This window comes from Elephas maximus, chromosome 27 (assembly GCF_024166365.1).
Source record: "Elephas maximus indicus isolate mEleMax1 chromosome 27, mEleMax1 primary haplotype, whole genome shotgun sequence".
Lineage (NCBI taxonomy): Eukaryota > Metazoa > Chordata > Mammalia > Proboscidea > Elephantidae > Elephas > Elephas maximus.
Genome location: NC_064845.1, coordinates 10380278 through 10407529, shown reverse-complemented (window position 1 = coordinate 10407529; position 27252 = coordinate 10380278). Strand labels below are relative to the sequence as shown.

Sequence of the window (27252 nt, the reverse complement as noted above, 5' to 3'; positions counted from 1 at the left end):
CTTTTCCACCTATTTTTTCTCCCAAAAAAAGCATTTTCAAGAAGAAACATTGCTTTTGGTTCTGGAGGAATGAAAAATCTTGGTGGCGTATCGTAATATTTAAGTAAGAGACGTGATTGGATTAAAACTAAAAAAAAAAAAAGTTTTATCAAAGCAAATTTAGTGTTAGGAGGACCACCCAGTACACCCAGCAAATTTTAGAGAGAGAGAACAACAACAAAAAAAAGAGTTAATTTGACTTAGGAATAAAATATATAATGATATTTGAGCTACAGCTTACATTTTTTTTCAAGTATTTTGTTACAGTCTTTTCAATACAGCGTATTACTATTGCATTATGGGACTCAAGGTGAATGTCTTCCCGAACTTGAGGTACTTTACAGGGGGTGGCAGTGGCTCTTGGAAAAACAAATTAGTTGAACTAGGAAAGCCAAAAAGGATAAAACATGGTCACAGCCTTCGGAGTTGACATTTTGCACTTGAGAAATAGCTATCCCTCTCAGATGTGATATTTGGAAAGTTTTAGTCATCTTCATAAAGCTTAAAGCCTTTACTTAAGCACACAGAGTGAAGTTTGTCCTTTCTTCCTTTGCCACATTCTTACCAGTTTACTGTGATTTTACTCTGACCCGTTTACTCTTTTAACCAATCCACTGCACAGTTTCCAACCACATTGCTCTTACACACATTTACTGCATTCCCTTCTTTGGCCATCTGGTTCCCCAGAAGGTCTAGAAGAAAGGGGTTCAAACGATGGGACTCTGACAGGGTTTCTCTGGCTGGTGGTTCTCAGATTGTATTCAGTGCCTGGTGTGAAGTCGGGGTCAGGTGTAAGGAGTCGTTTATCAAATGCACTCTGATTTCAGACTGAGTTTCCAACCATCTGCAGCCTGGACTGCCGCCCATCTCTAAGAGTCTAGCTGGGGCCCAGTTGATTGTGCCATAGAAAGCACAAACACTTGAAAACAGGGGCTGAGGAGGATGCGAAAAGAGAGAGGCTCCTAAAGGGCAAAACAAAAAAACAAACAAAGAAAAAACCCAAGGGGCAAAGCATATCCTTAAAGACAGGAATAGACGGGCCCTCCAAGAGCAAAACAAATCAACCCCTCAGCACACTTCTTACACGTAAAAATGCAAGAAGTCTTGTGGAGGGAGGGAACGCGTTTAGAATTTCCTTAGAACTTCCTGACTCAGATTCTCATTGATAGCTGGAGTTGGTGACTTGCCAGCTGTTTTAAAACAGCCTTGAAAACTCCCAAGTTCTGTTTTCCTTTGAAAGCCTGAAACATACAAAACTGGTTTTCTAAAAATCTTCCCGCAAGAGAATTTTTAGGTACAACTCAAAAATATGTCTTTTGCTTCCGGAGGGGTGTAATATGATAGCATGAAACTATGATAAGTCTTGTGGGTCTCATTTTTGAATGTATAGACCTTTAATTTGTTTTAAATAAGAGGAAAATAGACACCAGGGGCCACCCTCCCTTTTTAGTTTATTTTTTTCTTTCTTACTTTCTCCAGTCTTTATTATCAGTGGAATGGTTACACAGTTCTGAAGCATATTTTGCATTCTTTCAATAAAGTAATCATATTTTAGCAACACTAAGTGTGGTGCCTACTTAAAGGAAGTAGAAATGTAAGAAGCCCATGTTATTTTTTCCAGAAGAATTCCAGAGCTGAGGGAAACACCGTGTATATTTCTGTTAACGGGATCTTTCTAAGCGTTTTCCTTTTACGTTCTCTCACTTTGGAGAAAAAGAAAAAGATTATAACTCAGAATGATTTCCATAAAGTCATAAAATCTATTTGGGGATGGGGGGTGGAAGTGATTCCCAGGGAGGGACTCAAGGAAGAAGAAGGGGAGGATATGAGTTCATTCCAGGTCTTTCTGGCCCCAGGAATTCTAGAAAGCTTCCCTTTTGCACGAGTATGATTTTACATGGTCCTTTTTGACATCATCAGTCTTTTTTGACAGAGAGAGGGCACCGTCACAACTATGCCCATACCGAACTCTAAGACAACCAGCCTTCTCCTTCACAAAAAAACTTTTTTCATGTCGAACTTTTTTTGAGAGAAAATGGTTGATGTTTATCCAGAATTGGCTTCGAGTACTACATTAAAATTGTGTTTTGTAACAGTCTCATAAGCCACAGCTGTATGTGATTAAATAGAGTAATATCAAAAGCATGTGAAAATAGGCATTTTTATACTATAGCCATTGCACAGCAAGAGTGCAGATGGAGCTGAAGGGCGCCTAAGAGCAGAACTGTCTAATGCGTGTGTTGAGGATATGTGTGGCTATCTGTTGCGAGAGTGGGGAAAAGACTGAACTATTTTTGAGGTGCTTAAAAGAGAGATCCTTTCCAAAAATGGCCACAGGCGCATAATACCAATTTTTTCCAAAAAGATGTAGCGTAAATGTCATTTTATTAGAAAAGGCATAAGTACTGCATGTATGTTGAACACTAATGCACATGGAAAAATAAAAAATTACTCCTCAGGAGCCCAAAGGCAAAAGGCAAAAGCCAATTTTTCATTTGTTTTTTTGAAATGACAAACTTCCTCTTTGTTTTCTGCCGCTTTTACCTGTGGAACGGTAGTAAGGAAAGGTACAGGTCACTTATTCTTATAGAAAAGAGGGCTAGGTAATAAGGACCTGCAACTTACTGTGGGAAAAATAGGTGGCTGTGGGTTTCTTTTGTAAGATATTTGAAAATATGATATTCAGCTTTTGTTGCCACTGTTAAAATTTCCGAGTTACACAGGCGGCACTGGTTTTACTTCCATTTCCTTATCAGAGATGCTACAGAAAAGAGCTTTCTCTTCTCTCGGTGTTGCTTTAACTGTGGTGTTTTTAAAAGAGTATTAGTTCATGAAAACGATCTCTAAAAGGTAGAATATATTGACAAGAGATTGTTTCAAGGGCCTTGAAAAAGGCTACAAAGTTGGCTATTAGTGATTAGATTTCAGATTTTCTACACTAAAAAAGTATTTCTAAGAAGGAACAAAGAAAAAGTCGATGCAGGAGAGTTGGATTTCGTTCGTTTTTGTTTTTTATTTTTCTGTCTTTCAAGTTGATGGCAGCAGAGAATTGGCTCACATATTAACAATTTGTTTTTGCACTCCACGCAGGTTTGTTTGGTCAGGAACGAGACACCATGTAAATTCGGACGTATAGTAAAGCTTTGGTAATTCAGAACATCAACGTCTAATATATGTTCCAATTTTGAGGGTATGGGTAATAAAAGATAAGATGTGGACTTCTCTTTTTCTTTGGGGAAGTTCTCTGATTTGTGTGCCAGTGTCCTGGTTTCTAGGTCAGGTTCTCTAAGGTTCCTTCCAGGTTTAACATTCCTGACTCCTGGTTGATGACAGATGAGCCAGCTTTGATATATTAGGGGTATTGGAAGATGACCTCGGTTTTGTAGCATTCATGAGTTTTTGTTCGGTTACCCAGTGCTTTCTACACAGCAGGTCAAACGCTGCTTTGCCAACTCTCTAGTGATTTGACAAATGTCCCCGTCTGCATCCTTCCCTACGTCTAAATCCAGTGCATCGTAAGAAACACATCCATCACTTGGGAGTGGGTGGAGAGCAGCTCCCAAGGGTGGAGCAGAATGACAGGCGTCATTTAATCATTATCACCGCTGGCTTTGTTGTTGCCATTCAAGTTTTCTCCTTTGAGTGGGGGAAACGAGAGCTCATCCAAAGACTTAATGTGGCAGTGCCATGCTTTACTTTTCCTTATTTAACGTCCTCCCTACAAGTATGTAAGAGCAGAATGGTTATTATGCCCATGTTTGGCTAAACCAGTGGAGGTAATGACAGAAACTAGGATTACCACGTGAAGATACTGACAGCCCTTGTTTCATGAATAAATATAGGAGCCAGTGTAAATATGGAAATAACAATTTATAGATGAAATGCTAGTTCAATTGGAGTTTCCAAAGCCTGCAAATCTCTTAAACCCTGAATAATAGCCTTTAAAACATAGGAAAGGCATACAAGAGTTGCTATGCTATGTGGTATTGTAGGAGAGACATAAAACCTTCTCCAGGACATGTAAAGAAGAAAATGCTGTTTTCCACTTTTTCTTGCCAGATACCCTGTTGTTTCCCCCAAAAGCCTCCTGTTAACAATTAATGAAAGAGAATAGACCCCTGAAGCTGTTCCCTAGAATTTTGTTTCATGAATGAGAAGCAAATAGAAAAACAAGGCTACATACAGGGTCAAGGTAATTCTAGAAATGTCCTTTCCTATTCTGTGGAAAGTTAGGTATAATAGAAGAAGAAGAAATTTTGCAATACTCTAAAAATTGGTAGTTATCATTTTAGGAATTAAGTTTTCACTTATTCTAGAATTACCTTTCTCATAATCGTATTGTGCAGCTAAGAAATTGGTAGATATTACACTTAACGTAAGGAGCCCTGCTAGTACATTGGTTAGGCACTTGACTGCTAACCCAAGGTTGGTGGTTTGAACCCACCAGATGCTCCCTGGGAGAAAATTGTGGCAGTGTACTTCCTTTAGCATTGCAGCCTTGGAAACCCTATGGGGAAGTTCTCCTCTGTCCTGTAGGGTCACTATGAGCTGAAATCGACTCGATAGCAGCAGGTTTAGGTTTTGGGGTACTTTATGTGCTAGATGAAGATGACCTTTTAGCTTTCTCATTCTTAGCTGACAGTTTTCAAGCTGTATGTAGATGATGTGTAAAATTTAATGAGGATTTTTTAGAAGTCTTCTGTGTTTTAAAATCTAGTGTACCGCTGTCTATTTAACATAGTCGTACTGCTGATTGATGGCACGTGAATGAAAAGGAATATGAAAAATAGAATGCTAACTACCTGGTTTTCTGGAACTGGTTAAGATATCTTAAAAGCTTTTCTTATTTATTTGAGTCAGTTGAAGCTATTGTTGATGTCGGTACACTCTCATGTTGAGAGTGTTGTTGAGTTGGTTCCAACTCATAGTGACCCTATGCACAACAAAACCAAACACTCCTTGGCCCTGCACCATCCTCACAGTTGTTGCTACGCGTGAGCCCACGGTTGTAGCCACTGTGTCAATCCATGTTGTTGAGTGTCTTCCTCTTTTTTGCTGACCCTCTACTTTACCAAGCATAACGTCCTTTTTCAGGGAGCAATCCTTCCTGATAATATGTCCAAAGTATGTTAGACAAAATCACGCCATCTTTGCTTCCAAGGAGCGTTCTGGCTGTACTTCTTCCAAGACAGATTCGTTCGTTCTTCTGGCAGTCCATTGTATATTCAAAATTCTTCACTAACACCATAATTCAAAGGCATCAATTCTTCTTTGGCTTCCCTTATCCATTGTCCAGCTTTCGTATGCAGATGAGGCAATCAAAAATACCATGGCTTGGGTCAGGTGCACCTTGGTTCACAAAGTGACATCTTTGCCTTTTAACACTTGAAAGAGGTCTTTTTTCAGCCAATTTTTGCAATGCAATACGTTGTTTGATTTCTTGACTTCTGCTTCCGTGGGCTTTGATTATCAACTACTAAGACTGAACAGTGACACCCTGAATATAACTTAAAACTAAGGTAAGTTAGTATTCATCCAAATATACTTTCCAACTACCCGGTGGTTTTGAGTAAATGAAGTAATTGGAGAAGTGTGTGCCATGCTTGGGATGATTTTAGTAACATCACTGCTGATAATCCATCTCATCTCCATATTTATTTAAAACTTCAGAGATTGTTTTCCTGGATACCACATAAAAAAACATATGGTATACCTGTGATGTTAAATTTCTTCTCGAGTGAGGAGAACAGCACATTTTATTTTCTTTGACTCGGTGTTAATCCCTCAAAGGCCTGTGACAGCTCCAAGATCAGCCTTGGTTTTGGCTCTGTTTCCCTAGGTCTCTTGTCCATTGCAGAACACACAATTCAAACCACGTCTTCATAAATAAGAATGTTATATTTTTCATCTGAGATAGACAGGAAATTCTGGAAGGAAGAAAAGTATGATGTTTACTTTTCACTTTATTCCAAAATGTTAAGAGCCACCTTTATGCTTCATTGTTTCACTGTTTAGGACCATCTCATTTCATCATAGAAATAGAAAGTTTTTTGCTCCTATCTTGCTGTGTTTAACTTTGTTGATAAACTGAAAAAAAAAAAGAGAAGGAAAAAGTCAGAGGGAACAGCTCAATGAACATGGAAGAATTTTTTCTCCTAATTAGTGACTTCCTTTAACAATGGGAGAAGTTCAGGGTCATTTTAAAACCTTCATGTTTTTCCTAGATCCTCTTAATTTTGGAGGCCTCATCCCACATCCCAACAAACATAGTAAAGCGTGCCCATATCCCACATAAAATATAACTTCTTTGCAATAAATTACTAAGAGAGCTTTTATAATTTTGCAGCTGGAACTCTCTGAGTGTGAGTAGATTATCTTGAATATGGGCTGTTCTTACAAAATGAAAAAAATCTAGTCTACAAATCTTTTTGAGGTATAAAGAGATTATTAGAAGACAAAGTAGGACAATTGATGAAGTTGGCCATGTTCCATTTTGTAGGTTGGCAAAGAAATGTTTATTAATTTTAACTTGGGAGTTTTCAAAGTTTCTTATCTCTCCGGTACTTTGGTGGATCCCTCAAATGCTGGCTACACCTCCCGTTATTGTGGCCTTTTTGTATTCAAGAAATTGTTGCATTTCTGTAATCCCAAATTTCCAGGAAGGAACACGAGATAGAAGAACACAGTATATCAGAAAATGTCATTAGCATTCGTTGGCTAAAATAATCCCAAAAGCAGACACATTGGATTGACCTTTGGCAGAGAGAGCCACTGGGAGCTCCAGATCTGGGTGCCGGGTTCACAGAATTATTTTATTGCACAATTGGTGGAATTGTTTACTAGAGAAAGGGCTTAAATATAACAGGTGTTTCCCTGGGCCACCAGTTCAGGGATCCAGGCAAGAAGCAAATCAATACCACAATATTTACTACATAGCATAACCTTTCTAAATTCTTTCATCTCAGAATAAAGTCATAGATATTTTTACGTGTACTAAATCTGCCGCCACCTTCTTTACCCAAGTTTCCATGGTTATTCACCTAGGTTAACCTCTCTTTTTACCCAGAAGTTCCTCTCAGCCTTAGAGCATTCAAGTGCCTTTTACAGAGCACAAGTCTCTACAAGTATACACACTTCCTACCATACCTGCCATTGCTGTCACTAGGGGTTGAGCACTCTGAAGAAGCTGCCTCTCCAGCCCTAAGCCAAGCATCATGGCTTCCTTCATTTTCATTCTTTATCCCAGTATTACAAGAAAATCAGAGTCCCAGGCTCAGAGTATGGCCATATCTTCCCATATTAATCAGGAAAAAGGATTTTCTCTTTCCAGATCCATGAAAGCTTTTAGACCTGAAAATTCACTCCCTCCCCAAATCCTGGAGAAAGCATTCTCCTTTAATCACTCTAGGCTTTGATTCTTTGTCTAAATTACTCAATTTTTCTCCCCAGCCCTCTTTTTAGATCTCACCGAATTTCATCTGCAGATTCAATGAATCAGCTTTGATCGATCCATCTCTCACACATCACACATGCACACATTCCCAGAAATTTTAAGGGTTATTCCAATTGTTCTGATTTTCTTTGAGACTAAATGATCACAGAGAAACATGGAATGGTCTTGAGAAGTTTATCTGCCCTTTCCAGGTCTAAGTTTTTTTTTTTTGCTTCTAGTTGGTAGGTAAATGGTTCACTCTCACCAAAATGTAGGTGACTAATATTTTTCACCTTTTTTCAAGAGTAGTACCTTCCATTGATCTGAGGTATACTTACAGCATATTATGCAAGTAAAAGATATACTTTAAAAAAAAATTATGCTTTTGTTGTTGTTGAGAATATACGCAGCAGAACATACACCAGTTCATCTGTTTCTACATGTACAATGCAGTGTCATTGATTACGTTCTTTGAGTTGTACAACCATGCACACCCTCCTTCTCTGAGTTGCTTCTCCTCCATTAACGGGAACTCATTGCCTCCTGAGGTTCCCCATATAGATAGATTTTAAAAGAGTATAATGCTCAAGGCAGACATTCTTTACTAGTTAAGCTAAACTATTGTTTGGTTTTAAGAAGACTTCAGGGGATATTTTGGGTTTAAAGATTATCTCAGGGCAATAGTTTCTAGGGTATCCTTTCTTTCGCGTGTTATTCTTGGTAGCATTTTTCAGAATCTTATTGATTGATTCTAATTTTCCCAAAATAATTTCATAATAGTTGTTTATACTGTGGTGAATCTAATGATCCTCAAAGCTTTTACTGATGAGGCTGTCACTAGCATGGTAGAAAAACAATGAAAAGATCCAGGTCTACAACTTTAATCAACGATGTGTAAGAAGCACCAAGAAGGATAAAAGAAGAAACAGAAACTAGAAAGCCTATGGGTACCACATTTGATCTGCTTTGAAAAATTTTTGGAAGATCACTATTTTCCTTTCCAAATGCAAGGATAAGATTTGACGGGCAAGGAAAAAGTAGTTTACAAACAGAAAAAACCAAAAACTACTGGGGAAGAACTTTAAACTGAATACAGGGCTTGATATGTAGGGGTCATGTAGTTGAGACTTTTGATGTCTTCTGAAAAAAAAAAAAGCTTATTCTGACAACTTGATGCTTTGTTTTGGTTTTGCACGTATTGCAGAATTCAGTAACTTTCAGAACTTGCTTTGTTGTTTTGACTTACTATCAATAGGTCTTAGGAAGGATCTGGATAAAAGCTTTACTGACAGCTTTGATTGGAAACAGGACTGTTTTTCAGAAAACACCTTTGGAATCAAATGTAACGTGTAACATGGAAATTTTTCATACATAAAATCCTTATATGCTCAAAAAAAAAAAAAAAAAATTGTGCTTGATGCTGGTGGTATTCCGTGCGGAAAGGATCTGGTCTTAATAGGGGAAAATGACAACAACAAGAACTATATTAATTAAGAAACCCGCAAATGCATATGGGCATGAGAATCACACAATGCAAACTGTTAACCAGAGAGCTGTTGTATTTGGGACCACTAAGGCACTTGGGGAGCCGAAGGGCAGGTGTATTGAGGATCTGTGTGCAATGATGCTTACAATCTGTGAGCTCTCAGCACAAGCATGTCAGAAGGATGGAGCCTGATGGAAGAGTATCTAGATTCCCACATGGTTGTGGAGAAGTTTTAGTCAACAGGGGTCCAAGAAAGGAGAGCTTTTATTATTCATAGTCCATCTTTTCTGCCAAGTTCATTTTACTCACTGTTCCATCCTTACTCTATTGAAGGTGGCCGTCTACAGGAACCTTGCTTTTACATTGTGTTTTCTACATCTCCCTGCTTGTCCCAGGTTGTCCTTCCTGGGAATCAAGTTCTTCTATTCCTGTATTACATAGCTTCTATTATCCTTGCCCTTTTCTTTGCACCCCCTTACTCTTATCTTCAAGTTTTTTACTATGGATTTTCCTATTTTGCTTCCTTGCCCTCTGATCCTAAACTTCTGCTTCCTCCTTTCTAGTTTCTCAGTTTTCAGTCTCCTTCTGTCTTATGTGTAACCATTGTCTTTTGTTTTTTCCATTCCTTTCCAAGGCAGAGTGGGATTGGGTTTCAACTTCTTTTTTCTCTTGGTTATGAATTTGTTTTTAGGTTTTTTGAACATGCCTTTACTCTTCAGGATCATATATGTGTTAGAGTTAGGACTTGGACCACGTGGTCGTCATCTTTGCATGTCCCTGCATTATCTAGTATAGCACCTGACATAAATGAGCATGTAATAAGTTTTCAGAATGAATGTCTCTCGTTCATATGTCTCTTGTATTACTCTGTTGTTGAAGGCAGTGATTGTTCAAAACCAGAGTTGCCTGGTGTCCTCTTCACTTCTATGATGCTTTACATCAAAAGGAAGGCCTGTGTCCCAGAAATAGTGAAGTATCTTTCTTTACATATCCAGACCCGTGCTGCCTGTCCCCAACCATTTCCCTCAACCCTATCCCTCAACTCTCCTTTCCGCTCTGCAACATATTGTAGACCACTAATTTAGGTACCCTTGGGCTTTGACTAGAGTTGGGTTACATCCCCATGTAATGGGACTCAATATGACAACAGAAGGTGATCTAAGTAACTGCAATAGAAGAGAGAGAGAAAAAAAAAAAAAAAGAAAGAAACCACCACAATGCTGCATTCCCAGGTGTTGGCAAGGGAGATGGGCAGAAATGGATTCTAAAACAGCCTAAGTAGCCGTGTTTGGAACTTGGGAATGAGCGTGAGCAGTAGGGAAGCACTAACTGGTAGTGGTTTGGAGGGGTTGGAGAGGCAATTCCTGAGCAATTGCCAAGAATATCAGCTTCTGTATGTGGCTTCTTTTCATGGGTTGGCAGAGTGGGACACATCAAAAAGTCAACTTAGCTTAAAGAGGTAGGAGGTGAGTGAAGTGTTAGAAGAACCTTCTTGTCTATTTTGCTTATTCAGGACAAAGGATCTTGAGTATAATAGTTACATGTCATCCACCCATGCCAGATACCTATCCAGAACAGTGCCCAAATGGGTTTTTTAAGTCAGAATTTTGAGAAGACAGTTTCAAGGATCATATGAGGATGACAGAATCCACGATTTAGAAAGAGATTCCCAATACTGTTAACTAAGTTCCCCTATACAATACAGTTTCCCTATACAATTAAGTAAGCGGGTATCAAAACATGTCTAAAGTAATGATAGATGATATAAGATGGAATTCTGATAGACACTTCAAAGCCTTACTCACTAAGGAATATTTGAAAACAGTAACTCAGTTGTGGTTAAGAGAACAAACTGTATTTTTGGTTTGGACGTCTCTTGATTTTTCCAAGTCATACTGACTCTCTTATGTTTGTTCTGCAATTTTTTTTTTCATCTCTCTATCATGTTCTCCTTTTGCATTGTGGTTCTCATTGCATTTTGTAGAAAATACAGTGTACATAATTCCTCAACATGTAGTAATTTTTTCTCTTACAAAGTAATTCATACCCATTGAATCTAGTGAAAAAATTCAAGATATATAATGAAAAGGCTGATAATCCCTTAACACACCATGCCACACCATTCTGTCAAGAACTTGCTGAAATAGGCAGTATTAATTGCTGGATGTGTGTCTATCCACAGCTTTCTCTATACTTCTACAAATATACAATCATACTGATGATATATGACGTCATACTGAATACATTATTGTACTACTTTAAAAAATAAAATAAAATAGATACTTCGTGCATTCTCACCAGGACATTGGACATATTTTTGTTGTTGTTGTTGGTGTTGCCAAGGTGATTCTTCCTAGTATGCTTGTACCACATTTTATTCAAGTGTTCCCCATGGGTGGACCCACATTTTTATTGACAATGTTTTGCCACTGGGAGTCATGCTATAATATATATTCGAGGTACTCTTTTAAATACTGAAAATGGAATCAATGACCTTCTAAGCAGGTTTGCTTCTTTTAACAACTGAAAAATGCCTGGATGAGTTTCTTATTTCACAAGGAATGACATCTCTGCTGGGTGTCCTAACCTGAAGATTCTGTGTCCTGCATGATTGGCTTGCCCCTTAGTGTTTTGGTGATGAGGGCTATGGTCTGCTTTTTTGGTGAGAAGGTCAACTTCCTGTTTCATGCTGAAAGGGCACCGTCATCTTTGCAGAAGCAGGAATGCCTCATTTCCTTTGTGACAACATCATGGATCCCAGCAGGTGCTTGGGGCCAGCAATGCTACCATTTTGTTGTATTTCAGCCATTTCAGGTGGGCTGCTCCTATGTTCCAGGTCAATGTCCTTAGTTTGACAGCTTGCTACCAAGTTGAAAGGGCAGCAATGGGCAGGGACAACTTAAAGGAACCCAAACCTTCCTGATAGACTAGAGTTCCACTGAAACATTTTGTCCTAGAGCAAATGTTTTTTTCCAAAGGCTTGGACATGGGAATTTTCCTTTTTGCATTAGTATCTTACAAATACTGCACAACTGTACTTTGTGATAGCCTCCATCTGTTGAACTTGTTTGGTGCTACTTGACCATAGGGGAAAATGTCATAGTAAAGCAACTGAGCTGGAAAAACTGACTCTGATAAATCATGTGAACCTAAGCTAAATCTGATTTTATTTCTTCTTTTTTTTTTTTTTCCTTGTCCTGTTTTGTCACATTCAATATCAGTTTTAATTAAGATCAGAACATGGCAATGAAAAGAATCAAATGAAAGTTTACCTACTGGAGACACTACATGGATATTATATCGATGTATTTACTACCTAAAATCTTCCTAGAAGTCAGTAGATCATAAAACAGCAATTGTTTTTCTTCCTGAGTAAATTTAGACCAAGCGCATGTGTTTCTAAACACTTAATTCACTTCACATATGTACATTACACAGAACTTAACCCCACCTACCAAAGTTGAACGGCCAAGTCTTATGTACTTCTTTGTAAACTCATGAAGTTTTCCTAAGAAAGAATATGGAAAACTGATTTCTTTTTCCTTTGATGTATATGAAGTGGAGGCAGGGAGTTTAGTTCAACATACTACGGAGACAAATATACATTTTTGTCTTTTTAAAACTGGGAGCCTATAACCATCTTTTACTCATGCTTAAACACCAGTAACATTTGTTGCTGTTGTCAGTTGCCAAAGAATTGTTGCCGATTCATGGTGACCCCATGTGTGCAGTTGAACAGCCCTGTAGGGTTCTCAAGGCTGTGACCTTTTGGAAGCAGATCGCCAGGCCTGTCTTCCTAGGAGCCTCTGTGTGGTTTCAAATGGCCAACTTTTACTTCACGTATATTTAGTACATGTACATTTTGTACAAATATAAACATTTTAATAAAGTCTGAGAAAGAAATTAAATAATCAGAAATGAAAACAGCAGTTTGCTCAGATGAAAGGATTCCCAGTATGCTAAAAATGGCTCAGGGAGATTCGATTTTTTTCTTTTTTTGTACTTTAGATGAAGTTACAGAGCTAATTAGTTTCTCATTAAACAATTAATACACCTATTATTTTGTGACACTGGTTGCCAACCCCACAACATGTCCAGACTGTCCCTTTCTCAACCATGGGTTCCCCATTACCAGTTTTCCTGTCACCTCCTGCCTTCTTGTCCTTGCCCCTGGACTGGTGTGCCCCTTTGGTCTCATTTTGTTTTATGGGCCTGTCTAATCTTTGGCTGAAGGGTGAACCTCAGGAGTGACATCAGTACTGAGTTAAAAGGAAGCCTGGGGGCCATACTCTTGGGGTTTCTCCAGTCTTTGTCTGGTCTGCTTTTTTTTAATGAGTTAGTATTTTGTTCTACATTTTTCTCCAGGGAACTGGGTTTGCTGGGTGGTGGGTCTGGGACCCTCTATTGTGATCCCCGTCAGAGCAGTTGCTATGTGGTGGTAACTGGGCACCAAGAGACTTGATTTCTTGATTCTAAAATTCACTTCAATATCATTTCCCCTGGGTCCCCTTACCTTTGTATATTTCAGCTTCCTGCCATTTCTTCCCATCACCAGAATATTTAGCTATTTGATAAGAATGTCGTGAGGATCAATATTGGACTAGTAGTAATATGCTTCAAGGTTCTGCAAAGAATGACAATGTATTAACATATTATGAAGGTGATAAAATATAAATAAGAACCATTAACTCCAAGAGATTGTTATTAGTGATAACAGTAAGGAGAGGGTGACTGAAGGGCCCGAGAATTGACTTGATATACGAATATAATGGAGCACGAATCCTTATGATGGCTCAGATCAATGCCGTTCATTGGAAGTGTTTCTTTACACTTCCATTGTGTTTCCCTAGCATCCATCTCTGCAATCAGCTACGCAGAAATCACACAGAGAGATTTGCTTTCAATATTTCTCATATTTTCTACATGAATTTTTTTTTAAATTGTTGTTTGCTTTTGGAAAGCAAAGAAAGTCTGTCTCAGAGCTCCATAGAAAAGTCACCTTGCAGTCTGGGATGAATATATTGGGACGTTGCCTGGGTTTTATGTCGCTATATTTCACAGTCGTTATACTTTCCTCACCTAAGTTCTCAGGATTCCTTTTGTCCCTGAAAGTAACTAAATTAGAGAGGAAAATGGGTGTTTTTTTTTTTTGTTTGTTTTTTTGCAGCCAGCTTATAGAATGTCAGCTCTTGCTTATTTAGAGCTTAATCTCAATATTTAAAATTGCTGTCGGTGGGTGTGTTATTGGGTTTTAACTAGAAGGTTCTCTAGACCATTCATTGGGGAATGGAGGAATTGATTTTGTTTCAGTTTTTCCAGCTTAGCATTGAGCTTTCACATGTCCTCCAAACTTTCTCACATTTAGCGTTGCTAAACTTTAATTTTACCCTTTTGTTAATCTTCCTCCAGCTACCCTTGCTCCCCTCACCAAGCTCTTCATGGTCATAATCCAAGGGCCATCTTAAATTTCTACAAGCTGTATGATCCCCTGGTAGTGTAGTGGTTGAGTGCTATGGCTGTTAACCAAGAAGAGGTTGGCAGTTCAAATCTGCCAGGTGCTCCTTGGAAACCCTGTGGGGCAGTTCTACTCTGTCCTATAGGGTCGCTATGAGTCAGAATTGACTCGACTGCAGTGGGTTTTATGATCCCCTAACCCTGGCACATACCAAACCCATTGCTGTTGAGTCAATTTTAATTCATAACAACTGTATGGGACAGGGTAAAACTGTCCCATATGATTTCCAAGGAGTGCCTGGTAGATTCCAACTGCCAACCTTTTGGTTAGCAGCCAAACTCTTAACCACTATGCCACCAGGGTTTCCCTGGCACATAGTAAGTGCTTTAAAAATGTTATTTGACTGAATGATGTGTCTACATGAATATTGTTCTTACTTTAATGATTCTTACCAGTAGATTTTTTTTTTGTCTGTTAACCATTTCCTCTCTTCAGTGTATCTATCCTATTAGCTCCCAGGGAAGAAAATCCTTGTGTGCTTCATGTTCATAGTGCTCTCAGATCTACAGCATCAGCTTGGACATCATCCATGCTAGTCAATATCTCCTGAATGAAGAATGGATGGTGTCACTCTCTAGACACCCTTTAATTGATTTTATAAGCTTTAGGAAAGTTTAAAAGAGCCCTAGTGAAGCAACTGCTAAGTTCCTCTATTGCTCACTGAAAGACTGGCAGCTCCACAGGAGAAAAGACCTGGCAATCTGCTCCCATAAAGATTACAGCCTAGAAAACCCTACAGGGCAGTTCTACTCTGTTACATGGGTAGCAATGAGCCAAAAATTAACTTGATGGCACCTAACAACAAGAAAGTTTAGTGAAACCTATACCACACTTATCTGTGCTTCCTCTATAGTTTGATTTATTCCTTTTAATTCCAAATAATATTTCGCTTCCAATTCCTACAGTACTCATGTAAAGCTAGGAAAAAATGCTATGGTGAAATTCTCCTCAAGGTAATTTGGCATTTTTTCCTATAAAGCATTTGTTTTCTTCCAGCTTACTCACATGCTTACTCCCAAGTCAATGTTGGCTTAACAAAAAATGGGTGTCTGAGTGCAACTGCCTTCTTCTACACCTTTGTATGTGTTTGGCCTGGAAACATGCACACACACACACACACAAAAAAAAAAAAAAAACACATGATAAATAAGCTTATTCTGTGTTTGTGCAATATTGAATTATAATAGTATCTTTCAGCCTAGTAGAGTGTCCGTTCATTTTGTATTCCATAGTTATGATTCTACATTTATTATTATATTTTAGAAAGTGGAAGAAAACATACCAATCAGTACATGTTTATGGAGTTCTTCCTTTGGATCAGCCCTCTATGGGGTGTTTTCAGGGACACAGAAAAAGGTTATAACAGGACTCTTGCCCTTCAAAAGCTGATAGTTTATTTGAGGGGTCTGAGATGGTACATGGAACTAAGAACAGTAATTAAATTCTGGATTGTGTGATGTTGATGGAAACCCTGGTGGTGTAGTGGTTAAGTGCTACAGCTGCTAACCAAAGGGTCGGCAGTTTGAATCTGCCAGGTGCTCCTTGGAAACTGTATAGGGCAGTTCTACTCTGTCCTCTAGGGTCTCTATGAGTCGGAGTTGGCTCGATGAAACTGGGTTTGGTTTTTGTTTTGGTTTGTGATATTGATTAAAGTCAAGAGAAAGGGTGAGGGCTATGCGGACAAGAAGAGTCAGAAGGAAGGACAGTGTTCAGTTGGCCTCAAAGTGGGGGAAGGATTTGGATATTTGGAGCACTGGTTAAGTCAAGGAAGTAAGGGTATTCCTGCTGGGCTATGTGTACAAGAAGCGCCAGGAGGAAGAACAGTCTGGAATTGGCCTTAAAGTGGGGGAGGATTTGGGTATTTGGAAGATTGGTTAAGTCAAGTAAGGAAGGGTATTCTGCTGGAACAAGAATACGAACACAACGCAGACATGAGGTTGGAATGGAGGACAATGAGGGAACACGCTTAGCTAGAACAGAGAATCAATTGAAGAGAGACTAGACTGAACAGCCAGAGCTCAGCAATGACAGAAAGGGCTTGAAAGGTAAAAACAGTAAAAAGGTGAATACTTGTTTAAGCTTCATGCAGGGAGTGGTTTTATAAGCATCATTCCAAAGGCATAAACCACAAATGAGAAGAATTACAGATTTAAAATTCTTTATTATTTATGTAAAAATCTTATATTTTGATGAAAAACTTTATAACTATGTATGAGAAAGCCACCATAATGAAAAGAAAAAGCAAAGAAACAAACTTATAAAAGAGGTTTGCAACAAAAAAAACCAAACTCATTACTGTTGAGTCAATTCCAACTCATAGGGATCCTATAGGACAGAGCAGTCCTCTCCCAGAGGATTTTCAAGGAATGGCTGGTGGCTTTGAACTGCTGACCTTTTGGTTAGCAACTGAGCTCTTAAGCACTGCACCACCAGGGCTCAACTATTTGACGTCTTAGATATGCAATAAGCCCCTACAACTCAGTAGGAAAAAGTAAAGGGGGCGGGAACCCAAGAATAAAACGTACAACAATTTATGAAGAAATAGAAATAGTTAAAAAAGACTTAAAAGTACGAGTCTCTAATAAAGAAATGATAACAAAAACAACGAGATATTATTTTCTCCTGTGACGTTTTTGAAGAGTTAAACATTTTCTAAAAATCAGGGTTGGTTGAGATACTGGAAGACAGCCACTCCAGCACACTGCTTATACTCAGGGGAATATTACTGGGTAGGTGGATTTTGAATCCAAATCTGAACAAACGTATCAGGGCTTAAAAATGTGTATATTCTGTAACACAGCAAGTCCTATTCTAGAAATTTCTGCTGAGTGGTTAGAGGATATGTCCACAAAAATGCTTCTTGCAGCACTTTTTTTATTAGGGAAGATTGGGAGCAATCTAAATGTCCATCAATAGGGAGTAGATTAAAGAAATGATTCTATGCCTATACAAACTGTTATATTACAGCATTGCAATTAATGGATGTGGGTATACTGAGTGCAGAAAATGCCTTATTGTTAGGTTAAAAAAAGTAGAGAACTGTTATATTAACCCAAATCTGTCTGTGTATGTATATGTGTATACATATACGTGCTTGTGTCTGTGTGTATATGTTCCTAGGAAGACATATGGAAGGTTTTTGTTTGAGCTTTTGTAGTTACAGGGCTTTTAAAAATTTGTTCGAGTATGAATTGATGACTGTTACAATTAACATTTGAAAAACAAGTTATTTCTAAAAAAATAATAATAACAAATTAATAGGTGGTCAAGCAAGATCTTGATGCATTTAGTAGAAGGAAACCATTGCAGCTTGTTTAGTTCAAATAGAAGTACCGTATTTTTACTCGCATAACACACGTTTTCTGTGTTTGTTTGCCAACTGTGCCCTTCTGCCGTGAGGTGTTTATATAAGTGCTCCTATGCCAATTTTTTAAAAAATATGTTGCTGGAAAAAAATCAGTAGAGCACACTTACAGAAATACCTCATGGGGTGGGGAGAGTGTGGTTGGCAAACAAACATAAGAAGGTGTGCGTTATTTGAGTAAAATGGGGTAACATACGTGAGAAAGGAGTGCTTCAAATTGATTATTAATATTTTGCAAGATGGAGTGGAGCAGAAAGGTCATTTAGGAAGTGGTTTAGTAATTCGGGCTAAACCTAAATCTGCATAGAAAGGAAAGCACAAAATAGGGGACCAGAGAAAGATCAGTGTGACAGATAATGGTAAGATGAGGGAAACTGTCCTTACAGCTTAGCTGAAGAAAAGAAAAAAAGGATCCAGGTTTAAACGTTAACTTTGAGGTGAAACTGGGACTCCCAGAGGAGGATGTGCCATAGGCAAGTTGACAAAGAGGGCTGAACCGTGTTCTGAACCCAGTGCCGACAATAGAGATGAAGGTGTCATCTACGTGGGGCCGCATTAGAAGTAATGAGTGTGAATGAGCAAACGAGTGTGGCTATAGCAATAATCCTAGAGGGGGATTAGATTAGCTGAGAACTGTGAGAAGAGAACTTTATCCTCCTTCCGTTCTGTGACCTGTTTCTTTAGTTATGGTTTAAGAAGATTGTCCTCAGTATGGACAGGCTCTTTGAAATGTTAACATGAGAATTACTATATAGCAAGAGTATTGAAGTGATAAACCTCAGAGAGTTTAGAAAACTTTTCTAGCAGAAGGTTTCCAAAATCAACACTAAACCCGTTGCTATTAAGTCAATTCCGACACATAGCAACCCTATAGGACAGAGTAGAACTGCTCTGTAGGGTTTCCAAGTCGGTAATCTTTACGGAAGCAGACTGCCACATCTTTCTCTCATGGAGTGGCTGGTGGGTTCAAACTGCCGACCTTTTGGTTAGGAGTCGAACACTTAACCTTTGTACCACCAGGGCTCCTTTAACAGAAACTTAACCCAAAAAAAAAAAAAAAAAAAAATTTTTTTTTTTTTAACCCAGGCTAAAGTCTGAAATATTCCTTTCCAGCTTTAAATTTTATCCTGACATGAAATTGTCCCTGCCATTCCCTTCCTATTTTGCTCCAATGATTCTTTTGTGTATCTACCTATTTTTGAAAAAAAAAAAAAGAGAGTAATACAGTTATATATGTTTCATTTTTTGTGTGCTTATCTGAATGTTTGGTTGGTTTGTTTGCGTGACCTATTAGGTGTTTCATGCGAGATTTCTTTCTTGAGTTGTATTTTAGGGCGCTGGTTCCCAAATTTTGGCACACAGAAGAATCTTCTGGAGAGCTTATTAAAATGTGGATTTATGCTTCTTTCCTCCTAAGAGCTCCTACTCTGTAGGTCCGGGGTGGGGCCTGAGCATTTACACTTCTCATAATCTGCTAAGTGATGCTTTACTGCTGAGCTTCAAACCGCAGCTTGAACTGCCCTGGTCTGGGAAATGTGATTTAAAAGCCCACTTTCATTTTCAATTAGCCTCTTTTCGCAAAGACACATCCAATTGCATCACCAAGTACGCCGTTGAAATTTATTGATGGTGGCACTTTTTGATTATTTGTGTGTACTAGTATATAGCCGGAGCCCTGGTGGCGGAGTGGTTAAGAGCTTGGCTGATTACCAAAAGGTCAGCGGTTCAAATCCACCAGCCATTCCTCGGAAACTTTATGGGGCAGTTCTAATCTATCCTATAGGGTTGCTATGAATTGGAATTGACTTGATGGCAATGGGTTTTTAGTATATAGTCCGATGGCACAGGACCAGGCAGTGTTTCATTCTGTTGTACATAGGGTGGCTATGAGTTAGAACTGACTCGATGGCACCTAACAACAACAACAACATGTAGCCATTTGGGGTCCCTTGGTGATATAAATGGGTTAACTTGCTAGGTTGATAACCAAAAGGTTGGAGGTTTAATTCCACCCAAAGGGCCATATGAAGAAAAGCCTAGCAATCTACTTAAAAAAAAAAAAAAATCAGCCATTGAAAATCTGGTAGAGCACAGTTCTACTCTGACACACATGGGGTCACCATTAGTCAGAATTAATTCGATGGCAACTGGTGGATATAGCCATTTATGCAGATTATAATTGGCCTGTAATTTAAATCATTAAAATTGTTATGGCTTGCCTTCTGACTTTCCTAATATGATTGGGAAGAGATGTCAAAGGGATCACACTGATTTGTCCTCTGGATCTGGGAAAAACAAGAAATCACTTTGTCTTCTAAGACTTTAAATGATTTTATTAGTGCGTGATGAAAAACAATATTTATTCCAGGCTCATTTGAATATCTCCATAGTTAATCAGTGATTTTTTTAAGACATCTGAAGAAGGAATATGTCACAGAAGGGACTGGCAAATCCAGAAAGGCTACATTGTGTAGAAGTGTGCTGCCGTGTCCAAGGGAGAGGGGCTCTGAATCCTGAGATCCGATAGAAAGGGCTTCTCCGCCAGGATGCTTCATTAGGCTGCAACCTGTCCATTTCAATGTCTTGTAATTGCAATTTGTCAGCAGCCTTCATATGCTGTTATTTCTACAAAATGTGACTATGCAGGTCATAAAGGGGTATCTCCTGTTGTGCATTGATAAATGGGCCTTCTGGTTTATATATTAGTCTTGTGTGAACTGATTTAGAGGGAGTCCATCTCCAGGATTCTGCTCATCTCAGTGTGTGCTGAAACGTCCAATTCCTGAATCTGTAAGACTGAGAGAACAAACCATGGACCACCATAAATACACTAAGATAGCCACTTGGTGAGTCCTCTAAACAGCCAACGGCCAAGCTACCACGGAGACTCATCTGTTTTTCTGAGCACTTTACCTGCTGCTGTTCATTAGTCCATTCACTCAGAAGCAGAACGCCAGAGCATTTTCTAAAACTGAAAGGAACTTTGAAGTAATCAAGGCCAGCCCTTTCATTGTGCAGTTGAGGCCATCACCTTCCATTGGAGTCTAATTATTTCTCCCATTTAGCAATTGACATGATTCCAAAGCTAGGTTCACTGATGAGAAATATTCCACAGTGTTGTGGAGTGCTTCACTATTGTAAGATCTTAGTCTGAAGTGTGGTGCTTAGCGCAGGGTACAGGTGCTAATGATAGAGTGAGAATCCATCAAACCTTAGCCCCTAGGCCCTTTTCTTGGCTTCATTTAAGAATTGCATAGCTTAACACCTGTCTGTACGGTTTCCCGTGAAAAGCAAACTTTTCTTTCATTGAATCTCCCTTTTTAACCTTTGTAGCACAGGATGACATGTCTTGATAAAATGTGCGAAGTACAAAGCTGGTTGATATGAATACCTTCTTAAGGGCATATCAGAGGGAAAAATAAATATCAGAGCACCAAGTCTAAGGCTGGAAGGATTGTACCCTTAGTCCATGAATAAAAACAAACCATACCTTCAAATGTCCATTAATTAAGGGGAATAGGGAAACTTTTTCTTTTCAGAGTGAAAACTTAATATTTATTTGCTTTTCTGTGTGATCTGTTCTAATGGAAGAAAGTGATCGTGAAAACTTGATTTTGTTCATTTGCTACCTGTTTGGGGTTTCAGCTTGTTCTTCTCTGAAAGAGTCGTTACAGAGGTTAGGAATAATGCCTGTAATTTACCTGGGACGTGACATTGATAGGTACTTACATAGTGGTAGTTACACGTATGGAATGAATATATTCAAATTAAACTCTTACTTGGGATAGGTGGTAAAACTCTGAGCAGAGATGGATTTAAAAGCACTGAGAGAACACATCTGGACTCAGCCCTTCTCAGCCCTGCCTCTGCCTTCTCCAGCTTTTCATAGTTGGATCCACGGGTATCAGATAGCTGTCACCTTAGGCCTGCCCAATCTTGATTGACGTGAGAGGCTATTATAGTTCTCTCCACTACTTGGAAGGTCCCAGAAATAAATTACCTGCTCCAGTATGGAATCTGATAACCCAAACATGAATACCGACAATGCCTGTATTCCCCACAGGCCACCTTTAGGTAGCCATACTGCCCCTGAGTCTTGGTACAACTGTTCTTTTTCCTTGGTCCCCCTACTCGTTATGTAGTTATTTCACCTGATATGTCTGTCCTGTTTATGCCTTGTGCTCTGTTTCACGGTGGGGTCCTGGTTCCCGAGCATTGTTCATATCCATCCTCCTCCTTGTAATTGAAATCTAGTCCCTGCCACAGCCCAGTGGCCTGAGCCTTCCGTCAGCACTCATCCTAATTCCCAGATTATGGCTCTTTATTGACTTCACCATCCATCTTTTTTATCTTCTTGGCTTCTGTAGCATCCTAATGTATATCCATAATGACTACTTCATGAAACATTATCTGTGTTTGTCCTTTAGAAACCACTATTACCAGCCACCTTCCTGGCCCCTGCCCAACTTATCACCTCATCTCCTACCACCCTGCCTCTCATCCTCTACTACTCCAGCCACAATGGCCTGTCTTTCTGTTGCTCAAACATGCCAAGGATTTTTCAGCTTCATCCAGAACCTTGGCAAGAGCTGTCCCTGCTGCTTAGGTCTCCTCAGCCCACCCAACCTTAACTCGATGTACCAAACAACCCATTGCCGTTGAGTTGATTCTGACTCACTGCAACCACGAAGAGCACAGTAGAACTGCCCCATAGGGTTTCCAAGGAGCAGCTGGTGGATTTGAACTGCTGACCTTTTGGTTACCAGCCATAGCTCTTAACCACTGTGCCACCAGCACTAGATTCTTATTTTCCACATCCCAGCTTAAATGCCTTTGGTGCTACCCAGTTTAAAAGAAGCCCCCAGTCAAACACCATTGCTTGGCCCTATTTTGATGGTTTGATTCTTTGCCATGCACGGAACCTTTCTCATTACTTGTTTTCTTATTTACTTACTTTCTGTTCTCTCAATTAAAATGTGAACTCTATGAGAGCAAGGATCCGGTCCATCATGCTCTCTGCTGTATCTCCAGAGCTCAGAAGAATGGCTGGCACATAGCTTTCTTGGTGTGTGCTGTCCAGTTGATTCCAACTCGTAGCCACCCGATATGACAGAATATAACTGCCCTTTTATAGGGTTTCCTAGGCTGAAATCTTTATGGGAGCAGATCACCAAGTCTTTTCTTCCATGGAGATGCTGATGGCTTTGAACCACTGACCTTTTGGTTAGCAACCAAGTGCTTAACCATTGAGCCATATTTGTTGAGTGAGTAGCCAGCTGCCCCTCAGGTTTGCATCTGTATTTGGCTTTGTTCTCCTAGCCCCTGTGCCAGGTGGTATACCAGGATAGTACTTTGTCTTTGATTTAAAAAAAAAAAAAAGAGCCTATGTACCTTGGAAACCCTGGTGGCATAGTGATTAAGAGCTAGAGCTGGGAAACAAAAGGTTGGCAGTTCCAATCTACCAGGTGCACCTTGGAAACCTGATGGGACAGTTCTACTCTGACCTTTAGGATCGTTATGAGTCTGAATCAACTTGAGGGCCAAGGATTTGGTTTTGGTGTTTTATCTACCTCAGAAACATCGGCCAATTTCACCCACCCGCCACTCCTAGCCAGAGAGACATGATACTTGACATCTGTGCCTGGCACTGGTTCAGGATCCTCGAAGCGCTCTAGGCAGCATCGCCAGTTTGCCTGATCATGAAATCAAACAACTTGTCTGTCTTTGATTCTTAGAGATGTTTCCAGATTTTCACTCTACCGTAATTGGATTGGTGACGCCTGCAGTGAGTTATCCACATCCTCTTTAAGCGTAGTGACTTTCCCAGAGAAAATTGTTTAGGAAAAGTTTGCTCTTCATTTTGGAAACCTCTAAAGGAGGTTATCAAAATAGTAAATTGTAGAGATCCAGAGTTTGGGTTCCACTAAACTCCGTGGGCCCCACAGGGAGAGGCAATCAAAAAGAACATGAACTTCAATAGACCAAGGTCCATTCATCAGTTTTTCTGAAACCACTCATGTGCACACATTTGAAGAATCAATGGCCATGTGTGTGCATGTGCGCACTGCCAGGCCCATTTGTTGTTTGACAAGGCTTTTTCTTTCTCTTCCTTTAGACCTTTAGAAAACCTCTGTTCGGAAAATTGCATGGCGTGGACATCTGATTTTGCTTGTCTAGCATCCACTCTCCCATGTTTGCATAATTGCACCCCAGTTTTCTTATTGGGGAGCTAATCACCCGTTGAATATGGTTTAATTCAATTACTTATAAAGGGCCGAACTAAAGACAAAATTCAAGCCTCAAGCTGCAATACTGAAGGGTTCTACAGGGAAAATATTAAATGACACAGGAAGCATCAAAAGAAGATGGAAGGAATACACAGAGTCATTATACCAAAAACAATTGGTTGATGTTCAGTCATTTCAAGAGGTAGCACACGATGAGGAAGCAATGGTACTGAAGGAAGAAGTCCAAGCTGTACTGAAGGCATTGGCAAAAAACAAGGCTCCGGGAATTGACAGAATACCAAGTGAGACGTTTCAACAAACAGATGCAGCGCTGGAAGTGCCCACTCATCTATGCCAAGAAATTCAGAAGACAGCTACCTGGCCAACCGACTGGAAGAGATCTATAGTTATGCCTATTCCCAAGAGAGGTGATCCAACCAAATATGGAAATTATCAAACAATATCATTAATATCACATGCAAGCAAAATTTTGCTGAAGATCATTCAAAAGTGGCTGCAGCAGTGTATCAACAGGGAACTGCCAGAAATTCAAGCCGGGTTTAGAAGAGGACACGGAACCAGAGATATCATTGCTGATGTAGGATATCATTACTGATGTAGGATGGATCCTGGCTGAAAGCAGACAATACCAGAAAGATGATTGTCTGTGTTTTATTGCCTATACAAAGACATTCGACTGTGTGGACCATAACAAATTATGGATTACATTGCAAAGAATGGAAATTCCAGAACACTTAATTGTTCTCATGAAGAATCTGTACACGGATCAAGAGGCAGTGATCGGAACAGAACAAGAAGATACTGCATGGTTTAAAGCCAGGAAAGGTGTGTGTCAGGGTTGTGTCCTTTCACCATACCTATTCAGTCTGTATGCTGAGCAAATAATATGAGAAGCTGGACTGTATGAAGAAGAACAGAGCATCAGGACTGGAAGAAGACTCATAAACAACCTGCATTATGCAGATGACACAATCTTGCTTGCTGAAAGTGAAGAGGACTTCAAGCACTTACTGATGAAGCTCAAAGACCACAGCCTTCAGTATGAATTACACCTCAACATAAAGAAAACAAAAATCCTCACAACTGGACCAGTAAGTAACATCATGATGAATGGAGAAAAGATTGAGGTTGTCAAGGATTTCATCTTACTTGGATCCACAATCAACACCTATGAAAGCAGCAGTTCAGAAATCAAATGACACATTGCATTGGGCAAATCTACTGCAAAAGACCTCTTTAAAGTGTTGAAAAGCAAAGACGTCATCTTGAGGACTAAGATGGGCCTGACCCAAGACATGATGTTTTCAGTCGCCTCACATCATGCAAAAGCTGGACAATGAATAAGGAAGACCGGAGAAGAAGAAGAATTGATGCCTTTGAATTGTGGTGTTGGCAAATAATATTGAATATACCATGGACTGTTAAAAGAACAAACAAATCTGTCTTGGAAGAAGTATAACCAGAATGCTCCTTGGACGCAAGGATGACGAGACTATGTCTAACATACTTTGGTTATCAGGAGGGATCAGTCCCTGGAGAAGGCCATCATGCTTGGTAAAGTACAGGGTCATCAAAAAAGAGGAAGATCCTCTATAAGATGGAGTGACACAGTGGCTGCAACAATGGGCTCAAGCATAGCAACAATTGTGAGGATGGCACAGGCCCTGGCAGTGTTTTCTTCCATTGTGCATAGGGTCGCTATGAGTCAGCATCAACTCGACAGCACCTGATACCACCACCATGAAGGGCTGGGGCACCTGGGCACGAGGTGGACTCCATCCGATCTAGAAAAAGCACATGGTCTTTCCTAAGAAGGTGTATCTTGATTTTTACCGTTTTTGTAAATTTTCTTGTTTTGGGTGAAAGTTTGCAGTGCAAATTAATTTCTCATTCAAAAATTTATGCACAAATTGTTTTTGTGACTTTGGTTGCAGTCACTGCAATGTGTCAGTATTCTCCCCCTTTCCCTTTCTACTCTGGGTTCTTTGTGTCCATTCATCTACTTTTCTTGTCCCTTCCTTCCTTGATTTTTAACATCTTGTTAAAAAAAAAAAAAAAACCCAAAAACTGTCTATTAGCATCTTAAGCTTTGCTACACAGAGTATCTCTGATTCCTTTGTTTCCAGGGCCTTAGTTCTTCAGATTTCCCTTTACTTTAGTTAGTCAGGAAACCCTGGTGGCTTAGTGGCTAAGAGTTCAGCTGCTGATCAAAAAGTCTGAAGTTCAAATCTACCAGGCACCCTTTGGAAACCCTGTGGGACAGTTCTGCTTTGTCCTATAGGGTCGCGATGAGTCGAATCGACTCAATGACAATGGGTTTGATTTTTTTTTTTTTTTCATTTTTAATCAGTCAGATTTTTGTTTCTTTGGTTGACCAAAATCAGTTACTGTCACTTGCAACCATGGAATCTTAACTCGTTCAGAGTAAGTGTTTAATAAATGTTGCACAATAATAAGACAAATTGCCATTTAGTATAATGGGGAAGTTCAGCAGAGCCCCAGATTTTCTCTCACTTCCCTCTGTTCTTCCTGCGTTACTGCCAGAACAAGAGCTGTCTGATATACGTGTAAATACGAGGAAGAAGCCTGTGCTGCTTCCAAGGAATGCCGAGTTGCCCTTCCCGGAAGACTCCCTTCAGTTGACCAAGCTGAGCCTCTATGTGAGGGAGTGTATGCTTGCTTTCCACGTGCTGTCTCCTTTGTTTGGAGTCCTCTTCAGGTCTTCCTGCTCCAGCCCCATCTTCCTTGTCTTGCTCACATCCTACCTCCTCTGATACATAATGTCAGAGGTGAAAATGAAACTGTGTCCTGCCCTGTCTTTCCCTTGTCCTTCATGGAGTCTTGTTCATTGAGTGGCCCTCAGAACACACAGCCTAGGGCTTTGCATCCTTGGCTGAACTTTAAAAAGTCACATTGTTAATTTAATCTGTTAAGTGAAGGAAAAAAAAGACACACCTCAGAGGAAACTTTAAGCTTAAAAAAAAAAAAAAAATATGTTCACTGCTAAATTTGTTGACCTGGTTTAAAATAGCTGCTGGTTCCGCTGCCACTCTTTCCATGACATTCATCAAACCCGGGCAGCCTTAGAACAAAGCCTGCCTTCTGGGTTCACTCCCTTCTTACCAAACATCTCTACCTGCATTGGTGCTTCCACACCTGGTTATAGAG

At 39.6% G+C, this 27252-nt stretch overlaps 1 protein-coding gene across 9 annotated transcripts in view; it reads left to right on the top strand.

The window, feature by feature from the left end:
- The window catches only part of RBMS3 (RNA binding motif single stranded interacting protein 3), an 817329-nt gene that overhangs the window by 3966 nt on the left and 786111 nt on the right, over window positions 1–27252 (top strand). Inside the window, exon 1 of one of the 9 annotated variants that reach the window (XM_049870956.1) lies at window positions 1–27252. This exon is cut by the window's left edge and continues 3135 nt beyond it. The exons of the other annotated variants lie outside the window; for them this stretch is intronic. The gene's annotated coding sequence lies outside the window, so the exon portion shown is untranslated. 9 annotated transcript variants of the gene reach the window in all.